General features: G+C 42.1%; 1 pseudogene across 1 annotated transcript; it reads right to left on the minus strand.

Moving 5' to 3' along the window:
* Positions 1-2,641: 2,641 nt before the first annotated feature.
* Positions 2,642-3,681, minus strand: LOC112615466 (annotated as a pseudogene). The gene has a single exon (XR_003117374.1). The product of XR_003117374.1 is annotated as a 60S acidic ribosomal protein P0 pseudogene (transcript).
* Between the last annotated feature and the right edge of the window lie 7,532 nt (positions 3,682-11,213).

Here is an 11,213-nt window from a genome sequence, read left to right on the forward strand (position 1 = left end):
AACAAATGGAAGAACATACCATGCTCATGGATAGGAAGAATCAATATTGTGAAAATGGCCATACTGCCCAAGGTTATTTATAGATTCAATGCCATCCCCATCAAGCTACCAATGAGTTTCTTCACAGAATTGGAAAAAACTGCCTTAAAGTTCATATGGAACCAAAGAAGAGCTTGCATCTCCAAGACAATCCTAAGTCAAAAGAACAAAGCTGGAGGCATCACGCTACCTGACTTCAAAATATACTACAAGGCTACAGTAACCAAAACAGCATGGTACTGGTACCAAAACAAAGATATAGACCAATGGAACAGAACAGAGTCCTCAGAAATAATACCACACATCTACAGCCATCTGATCTTTGACAAACTTGAGAGAAACAAGAAATGGGGAAAGGATTCCCTATTTAATAAATGGTGCTGGGAAAATTGGCTAGCCATAAGTAGAAAGCTGAAACTGGATCCTTTCCTTACTCCTTATACGAAAATTAATTCAAGATGGATTAGAGACTTAAATGTTAGACCTAATACCATAAAAATCCTAGAAGAAAACCTAGGCAATACCATTCAGGACATAGGCATGGGCAAAGACTTCATGTCTAAAACACCAAAAGCAATGGCAGCAAAAGCCAAAATTGACAAATGGGATCTAATTAAACTAAAGAGCTTCTGCACAGCAAAAGAAACTACCATCAGAGTGAACAGGCAACCTACAGAGTGGGAGAACATTTTTGCAATCTACTCATCTGACAAAGGGCTAATATCCAGAACCTACAAAGAACTCAAACAAATTGACAAGAAAAAAACAAACAACCCCATCAAAAAGTGGGCAAAGGATATGAACAGACAGTTCTCAAAAGAAGACATGCATACAGCCAACAGACACATGAAAAAATGCTCATCATCACTGACCATCAGAGAAATGCAAATCAAAACCACAATGAGATACCATCTCACACCAGTTAGAATAGCGATCATTGAAAAGTCAGGAAACAACAGGTGCTGGAGAGGATGTGGAGAAATAGGAACAGTTTTACACTGTTGGTGGGATTGTAAACTAGTTCAACCATTATGGAAAACAGTATGGCGATTCCTCAAGGATCTAGAACTAGATGTACCATATGACCCAGCCATCCCATTACTGGGTGTATACCCAAAGGATTATAGATCATGCTGCTATAAAGACACATGCACACGTATGTTCATTGCGGCACTATTCACAATAGCAAAGACTTGGAATCAACCCAAATGACCATCAGTGACAGACTGGATTAAGAAAATGTGGCATATATACACCATGGAATACTATGCAGCCATAAAAAAGGATGAGTTTGCGTCCTTTGTAGGGACATGGGTGCAGCTGGAAACCATCATTCTTAGCAAACTGTCAAAAGAACAGAAAACCAAACACTGCATGTTCTCACTCATAGGTGAGAACTGAACAGTGAGATCACTTGGACTTGGGAAGGGAGACATCACACACTGGGGCCTATTATGGGGAGGGGGTGGGGGAAGGGATTGCATTGGGAGTTATACCTGATGTAAATGACGAGTTGATGGGTGCTGACGAGTTGATGGGTGCAGCACACCAACACGGCACAAGTATATGTATGTAACAAACCTGCACGTTATGCACATGTACCCTAGAACTTAAAATATAATAAATAAATAAATAAATAAATAAATAAATAAATAAATAAATAAAAAACACTGGGTTATAATTTGCAAGACTCATGGTAACCTAAAAAAAAAAATATACAACAGATGCACAAAAAATAAAAATAAAAAAACCCAAGAAACTAAATTACATCCCCAGAGAAAATTACCTTCCCTAAAATAAGACAGGAAGGAAATTAAAAAAGAAGAGAACACCACAAAACAACAACAACAAGAACAACAAAAATCGAATGTCAAATTTTCAAGAGTAAGTCTTTACTTATCAATACAATTATTGAATGTAAATGAACTAAACGCTACAATCAAAAGACATAGAGTGACTGAATGGATGAAAAAACAAGACCCATTGACGCCTTGCCTACAGGAAACACATTTCACATATAAAGACACACATAGACTAAAAATAAATGGATGTGAAAATATATTCCATGAAAATAGACAACAAGAAAGAGCAGAAGTAGCTATACTTCTATCAGACAAAATAGAATCCAAGACAAAAATCGCAAGAATAGACCCAAAAAAAGTTACTATGTAATGATAAGGAGTGGTAGAGGGGCCAAGATGGCCAAATAGAAGCAGCGCTGGTCTGCAGCTCCCAGTGAGAACAATGTAGAAAATAGGTGATTCTGCATTTCCAATTGAGGTACCCAGTTCATCTCACTGGGACTGGTTAGGCAGTGGGTACAATCCATGGAGAGTGAGCAAAAGCAGGGTGGAGCGTCATTTCACCCAGGAATGGCATGGAGTGAGGGGATCTCCCTCCCCCAGCCAAAGGAAGTGATGAGGAACTGTGCTACCCATCCTGGGCACTACACTTTCCCCATGGTTTTTGCAATCTGCAGGTCAGATTCCCTTGCGAGCCTACACCACTAGGGCCCTGGGTTTCAAGCACAAAACTGGGGAGCTGTTTGGGCAGGCACCAAGCATCAGGGTTCTTTTTTTTTTTTTTTTTTTTCTTTTTTTTTAAGAAGTAAGCCTTTATTTCCTTGTTTTGCAAATAAAGCTGGCTAAGTTGGTTGCTTTGTGGTGATTAGTCAAAGAGACCAAATTCCATATCCTCGTCCGACTCCTCCGACTCTTCCTTGGCTTCAGCCTTAGCTGGGGCTGCAGCAGCAGCAGCAGGAGCAGCTATGGTGGCAGCGGCCATAGGGGCAGCAGCCACAAAGGCAGATGGATCAGCCAAAAAGGCCTTGATCTTTTCAGCAAGTGGGAAGGTGTAATCCGTCTCCACAGACAAGGCCAGGACTCGTTTGTACCCGTTGATGATAGAATGGGGTACTGATGCGACAGTTCCGTAGCCAATCTGCAGACAGACACTGGCAACATTGCGGACACCCTCCAGGAAGCGAGAATGCAGAGTTTCCTCTGATGTCAAGCACTTCAGAATTGTAGATGCTGCCATTGTTGAACACCTGCTGGATGACCAGCCCAAAGGAGAAGGGGGAGATGTTGAGCATGTTCAGCAATGTGGTTTCGCTGGCTCCCACTTTGTCTCCAGTCTTGATCAGCTGCACATCACTCAGGATTTCAATGGTGCTCCTGGAGATTTTAGTGGTGATACCTAAAGCCTGGAAAAAGGAGATCTTCTTAGGCCCAAGTCCAGTGTTCTGGGCTGGCACAGTGACTTCACATGGGGCAATGGCACTAGCATGGGCAGCAGCTGGCACCTTATTGGCCAGCAACATGTACCTGATCTCAGTGAGGTCCTCCTTGGTGAACACAAAGTCCACATTTCCCCGGATATGAGGCAGCAGTTTCTCCAGAGGTGGGAAACTGCATCATGGTGTTCTTGCCCATCAGCACCACGGCCTTCCCACAAAGGGACATGTGGATCTGCTGCATCTGCTTGGAGCCCACATTGTCTGCTCCCACGATGAAACATTTCGGATAATCATCCAATAGTTGGATGATCTTAAGGAAGTAGTTGGACTTCCAGGTCGCCGTGTCTTCCCTGGGCATCACGGCAGTGCATCAGGGATTGCCACGCAGGGTTTAAAGACAATGTCACTTCCATGAGGATGCCTGGCAAGAGCATCAGGGTCCTTTTATACTCCAACAGCACCTTGAACTCCAGAGAGCCAGGAGAACTATCCACTCACCTGTAAAGTGGGCTGAAGCCAGTGAGCCGAGTGGTCCTGCTCAGCAAATTCCACTCCCACAGAGCCCAGCAAGCTAAGAACCACTGGTTTGAAATTCTCACTGCCAGCACAGCAGTCTGGAGTCGATCTGGGACACTGAAGCTTGGTGGGGGGAGAGGTGACTGTCATTACTGAGGCTTTAGTAAGTAGTTTTCCCCTGATGGTGCTAAGGAGACTGGGAGGTTTGGACTGGGTGGAATCTACCACTGCATGGAAAAGCAGCTGTGGTGAGACTGCTTCTCTAGATTCCTCCTCACTGGGCTGGGCATCTCTGCAGGAAACACAGCAACACCAGCCAGGGGCTTACAGATAAAACTCTCATCTTCCTGCGACAGAGCACTTGGGAGGAAAGGTGGCTGCAGTCACAGATTCAGTGAGCTTAATCTTTTCTGCCTGCCAGCAATAAAGAGAGCAGCTGATCCTGAAAAGGGGAATTCTCCCAGCACAGTACATCAGCTCTATTAAGGGACAGACTCCTTCTCAAGTGGGTTTCTGAACCTCACATCTCCTGACTTGGAGATACCTCTCAACAGGGGTTGACAGACACCTCATACAGGAGAGTTCCAGCTGGCATCAGGACAGTGCCCCTCTAGGAAGAAGCTTCCAGAGGAAGGAGCAGGCAGCAATCTTTGTTGTTCTGTAGCCTCCACTGGTGATACCCAGGTGAACAGGGTCTGGAGTAAACCTCCAGCAAATTGCAGCAGACATGCAGAAGAGAGGTCTGACTGTTAGAAGAAAAACTAACAAACAGAAAGCAACAGTAACATCAACAAAAAGACTACTCAGAAAAACCCATCCAAGGGTAGTAGGACTCAAAGATCAAAGATAAATAAATCCAAGAAGATGAGAAAAAGAAAAGAGGAAAATCGCTGAACATTCCAAAAGCCAGAATGCCTCTTCTCCTCCAAAGGATCGCAACACCTCTTCAGCAAGGGTGCAAAACTGGACGGATAATGAGATTGATGAATTGACAGAAGTAGGCTACTGAAGGTGGGCATAACAACATACTCTGAGCTAAAGTAGCTTGTTCTAACCCAATGCAAGAAAGCTAAGAACCTTGAAAAAAGGTTACAGGAACTGCTAATTGAATAACCAGTTTAGAGGGGAACATAAATAACGTGATGGAGCTCAAAAACACAGCATGAGAACATCGTGAAGCATACACAAGTATAAACAGGCAAATTGAGCAAGTGGAAGAAATAACATCAGAGATTGATGTCTACCTTGCTGAAATAAGGCATGCAGACAAGATTAGAGAGAGAGAGAAAAAAGGAATGAACAAAGCCTACAAGAAATAGAGGACTATGTGAAAACACCAAACCTACAACTGATTGGTGTGCCTTAAAGTAATGGGGAGAATGGAACCAAGCTGGATAACACACGTCAGGATATTATACAAGAGAACTTCCCCAACCTAGCAAGACAGACCAACATTCAAATTCAGAAAATATACAGAACACCACTAAGATACTCCACAAGAATATCAACCCCACGACACATAATCATCAGATTCTCCAAGGATGAAATGAAGAAAAAAATGTTAAGGGCAGCCAGAGAGAAAGGTCAGGTCACCTACAAAGAAAAGACCATCAGAATAAGAGCGTATCTCTTAGCAGAAATCCGACAAGCCAGAAGATAGTGGGGGACCAATATCCAACATTCTTAAAAAAAGAATTTTCAACCCAGAATTTCATATTTAGCTAAATTAAGTTTTGTAAGCAAAGAAAAAATAAAATCCTTTGCAGAAAATCTTCTCTAGATTTCTCCTCACTGGGCAGGGCATCTCTGCAGGAAATGCAGCCAGGGGCTTACAGATAAAACTCTAATCTTCCTGGGACAGAGCACCTGGGAGGAAAGGTGGCTGCAGTCACAGCTTCAGTGACAGCTAAAAGATTTTGTTACCACCAGGCCTGCCCTGCAACAGAACCTGAAGGAAGCACTAAATATGGAAAGAGAAAACCAGTACCAGTCACTGCAAAAACACACCAAAATATCAAAACCGATGACATTATGAAGAAACTGCAACAAATAATGTGCAAAATAACCAGCTAGCATCATAATGACCATACCAAATTCACACTTACCAATATTAACCTTAAATGTAAATAGGTTAAAGGTCCCAATTAAAAGCACAGACTGTCAAATTGGATAAAGAATCTAAACCCATTAGTGTCCTGTATTCGGGAGACCCATCACATGTGCAAAGACACAAAATAAAGGGATGGAGGAATATTTATGAAGCAAATGGAAAGCAAAAAGCAGAGGCTGCAATCCTAGTCTCTGATGAAAGAGACTTTAAACAAACAAAGATCAAAAAAGACAAACTAGATAATTACATGATGGTAAAGGGATCAACACACAAGAAGAGCTAGCAATCCTAAATATATATGCACCCAACATTGGAGAACCCAGATTCATGTAGTTCTTAGAGAACTACGAAGAAAACTATACTTCCACCAATAATAGTGGAAGACTTTAACACTCCACTGTCAATATTAGACAGATCAACGGGAAAGAAAATTAACAAGAATATTCAGAACTTAAACTCAACTCTGGATCAAGAGAACATAATAGACATCTACAGAACTCTCCACCCCAAATCAACAGAATGTACATTCTTCTAAGTGTTATGTGGCACTTATTCTAAATTGACCAAATAATTGAAGGTAAAACACTCCTCAGCAAATGCAAGAGAACTGAAATCATAACAAACAGTCCCTCAACCACAGTGCAATCAAACTCACTCAAAACCGCACAACAACATGGAAACTGAACAACCTACTCCTGAATGACTCCTGTGTAAATAGCGAAATTAAGGCAGAAATCAAGAAGTTATTTGAAATCAATGAGAACAAAGAGACAACATACCAGAATCATTGGGACACTGCTAAAGCAGTGTTAAGAGTAAAATTTATAGCAATAAATGCCCACATCAGAAAACTGGAAAGATCTCAAAACAGCCAGGCATGGTGGCTCACACCTGTAATCCCAGTACTTTGGGAGGCTGAGGTGGATGGATCACGAGGTCAGGAGTTTAAGACCAGCCTGGCCAACATGGTGAAACCGTGTCTCTACTAAAAATACAAAAAAAAAAAAAAAAGAGCAGGGCATAGTGGTGTGCACTTGTAATCCCAGCTACTCAGGAGTCTGAGGCAGGAGAATCACTTGAACCCAGGAAGTGGAGGTTGCAGTGAGCCGAGATCATGCCATTGCACTCCAACCTGGGTGACAGAGCAAGACTCCATCTCGAGAAAAAAAAAATCTCAAATTGACACCCTAACATCACAACTGAAAAAACTAAAGAGGCCTGGTAAGGTGGCTCACGCCTCTAATCCCAGCACTTTTCGAGTCTGAGGTGGGTGGATCACCTGAAGTCAGGAGTTAGAGACAAGCCTGGCCAACATAGTGAGACCCAATCTCAACTAATAATACAAAAAAATTAGCCAGGCATGGTGGTGCACACCTGCAATCCCAGCTACCCGGGAGGATGAGGCAGAAGAATCACTTGAAACCGGGAGGTGAAGGTAGCAGTAAGCTACGATTGTGCCATTGCACTCCAGTCTGGGTGACAAGAGTGAAACTCTGTCAAAAAAAAAAAAAAACAAACAAACAAAAAACAAAACAAGGAACTAAATAAGCAAGAACAAACAACTTCAAATACCATATTGAATAGGAGTAGTGAGAGAGGGTATCCTTGTCTTGTGCCGATTTTCAAAGAAAATGTCTCCAGTTTTTGTCCATTCACTATGATACTGGCTGTGGGTTTGTCATAAATAGCTTTTATTATTTTGAGATACCTTTCATCAATACCTACTTTATTGAGAGGTTTTAGTATAAAGAGGTGTTGAATTTTGTCTAAGGCCTTTTCTGCATCTATTGAGATAATCATGTGGCTTTTGTCATTGGTTCTATTTATGTGATGGATTAGGTTTACTGACTTGCATACTTTGAACCAGTCTTGCATCCCAGAGGCCTCAGAAATAATGCCACACATCCACAACCATCTGATCATTGACAAACCTGAAAAAAAGCAAGCAATGGGGAAATCATTCTCTATTTAATGAATAGTACCAGAAAAACTGGCTAGCAGTATGCAGAAATCTGAAACTTGACCCCTTCCTTACACCTTATAAAAAATTAACTCAAGATGGGTTAAAGACTTAAATGTAAACCCCAGGACCATAAAATCCCTAGAAGAAAACCTAGGCAATACCAGTCAGGACATAGACATGGTCAAAGACTTTACAACTAAAACGCCAAAAGCTATGGCAACAAAAGCCAAAATTGACAAATGGAATCTAATTAAACTGAAGAGCTTCTGCACAGCAAAAAAACAAACAACAACAACAACAACAACAAAACTATCATCAGAGTGAACAGGCAACCTACAGAATAGGAGAAAATGTTTGCAATCTATCAATCTGACAAAGGTCTAATATCCAGAATAGGCAATAAACTTAAACATATTTATAAGAAAAAACAAACAACCTCATCAAAAAATGGGCAAAGGATATGAACAGATGTTTCTCTAAAGAAGACATTTACATGGCCAATGAACATATAAAAAAAGCTCAACATCACTGATCATCACATAAATGCACATCAATCCACAATGATTATCTCAATAAAAAAACCACAATGAGATGCCATCTCATGCCAGTTAGAGTGGTAATTATTAAAAAGTCAGGAAACAATAGATGCTTGCAAAGCTGTGGAGAAATAGGGACACTTTTACACTATTGGTGGGACTGTAAATTAGTTCAACCATTGCGGAAGACATTGTGCTGATTCCTCAAGGATCTAGAACCAGAAATACAATTTGGCTGAGCAATTCCATTACTGGGTATATACCCAAAGGAATTAAATCATTCTACTATAAAGACACATGCACATGAATGTTTCATGCAGCACTATTTACAATACCAAAGATATGGAGGCAACCCAAATACTCATCAATGATAGACTGGATAAAGAGAATGTGGTACACATACACCATGAAATACTATGCAGGCATAAAGAAGAATGAAATAACGTCCTTTGCAGGGACATGGACGAAGCTGGAAGGCAACATCCTCAGCAAACTAACATAGGAACAGGAAACCAAGCACAGCATGTGCTCACTCATAAGTAGAAGTTGAACATTGACAATACATAGACACAGAGAGGGGAACAGCCCACACCAGGGCCTGTACGGGAGTGGGGTTGAGGGGAGGGAACTTAGAGGATTGGTCAGTAGTTGCAGCAAACCACCATGGCACATGTATACCTATGTAACAAACCTATACATTCTGCACATGTATCCCAGGTTTTTTTTTTTTTTAATAAAAATGAAGACATTTATGTGGCCAACAAACATATGAAAAAAATCTCATCATTGGAGTCACTTCCAAGATGGCCGAATAGGAACAGCTCTGGTCTACAGCTCCCAGTAAGATCAATGAAGAAGATGGGTGAATTCTGCATTTCCAACTGAGGTACCTGGTTCATGACATTGGGACTGGTTGGACAGTGGGTGCAATCCACAGAGGGTGAGATGAAGCAGGGCAAGGTGTCACCTCACCAGGGAAGTGCAAGTGTCCAGGGGATTTCCCATTCCAAGCCAAGGAAAGCCTTGAGTGACTGTACCTGGAGATACAGTACACTCCTGTCCAAATACTGTGCTTTTCCCATGGTCTTTGCAACTGGTAAATCAGGAGATACCCTGCCATGCCTGGCTCAGGAGGTCCCACACCCTCAAAGCCTTCCTCACTGCTAGTGAAGCAGTCTGAGATTGACCTGGGACGCTGGAGTTTGGTGAGGGGAGGGATGTCAGCCATTGCTGAGGCTTGAGTAGACAGTTCTATTCTCACAATGCAAAAAAAAAGTGGCAGGGAAGCTCTAACTGGTCAGAGCCCACTACAGCTCAGCAAGGCCTACTGCCTCTCTAGATTCCACCTCTGGGGGAAGGGCATATCTGAACAAAAGGCAGCAAACAGCTTCTGCAGACATAACCATCCCTGTCTGACAGCTCTGAAGAGAGCAGTGGTTCTCCAAGCATGGTGTTCAAACTCTGATAATGGACAGACTGCCTCCTCAAGTGGGTACCTGACCCTAGTGTAGCTGACTGGGAGACACTTCCCAGTAGGGGCTGAGAGACACCTCATACAGGTGGGTGCCTCTCTGGGAAAAAGCTACCAGAGGAAGGATTAGGCAGCAATATTCGCTGTTCTGCAGCCCCTCCTGGTGATACCCAGGCAAACAGGGTCTGGAGCGGACCTCCAGCAAACTCCAACAGACCTGCAGCTGAGAGGCCTATCTGTTAGAAGGAAAACTAACAAACAGAAAGGAATAGCATCAACATCAACAACAACAACAACAACAACAACATCCACACAAAAACCCCATCCGTGGATCAGCAACATCAAAGACCGAAGGTATATGGAACCCCAAAGATAGAGAGAAACCATAGCAGAAAGGCTGAAAATTCGAAAAACCAGAATGACTCTTCTCCTCCGAAGGAACACAACTCTTTGCCAGCAAGGGAACAAAACTGGATCAAGAATGAGTTTGATGAGTTGACAGAAGTAGGCTTCAGAAGGTCGATAATAATAAACTTCTCCAGGTTAAAGGAGCATTTTCTAACCCATTGCAAGGAAGCTAAAAACCTTGAAAAAAGATTAGAAAAATGGCTAACTAGAATAACAACTGTAGAGAAGACCTTACATGACCTGATGGAGATGAAAAACACAATACGAGAACTTCATGAAGCATACACAAGTTTCGATAGCCAATTTGATCAAGCAGAATAAAAGATATCAGGGATTGAAGATCAAATTAATGAAATAAAGTGAGAAGACAAGATTAGCAAAAAAAGAGTAAAAAGAAATGAACAAACCCTCCAAGAAATATGGGACTATGTTAAAGGCCAAATCTAAGTTTGATTGGTGTACCTGAAAGTGATGGGGAGAATGGAACCAACTTGGAAAACACTGTTCAGGATATTATCCAGGAGAACGTCCCCAACCTAGCAAGACAGGCCAACATTCAAACTCATGAAATACAGAGAACACCACAAAGATACTCCTTGAGAAGAGCAACCCCAAGACACATAATTGTCAGCTACACCAAGGTCAAAATGAGGGAAAACATATAAAGCACAGCCACAGGGAAAGGTCAGGATACCCGCAAAGGGAAGCCCATCAGACTAACAGCAGATCTCTCTGCAGAAACCCTACAAGCCAGAAGAGAAAGGGGGCCGGTATATAACGTCCTCTAAAAAAAGAATTTTCTTCCAATTATATGGTCAATTTTGGAGTAAGTACGATGTGGTGCTGAGAAGAATGTATATTCTGTTGATTTGGGGTGGAGAGTTCTATAGATGTCTATTAGGTCTGCTTGCTGCAGAGATGAGTTCAATTCC

The sequence above is a fragment of the Theropithecus gelada genome, chromosome X (assembly GCF_003255815.1).
Source record: "Theropithecus gelada isolate Dixy chromosome X, Tgel_1.0, whole genome shotgun sequence".
Classification (NCBI taxonomy): Eukaryota; Metazoa; Chordata; class Mammalia; order Primates; family Cercopithecidae; genus Theropithecus; species Theropithecus gelada.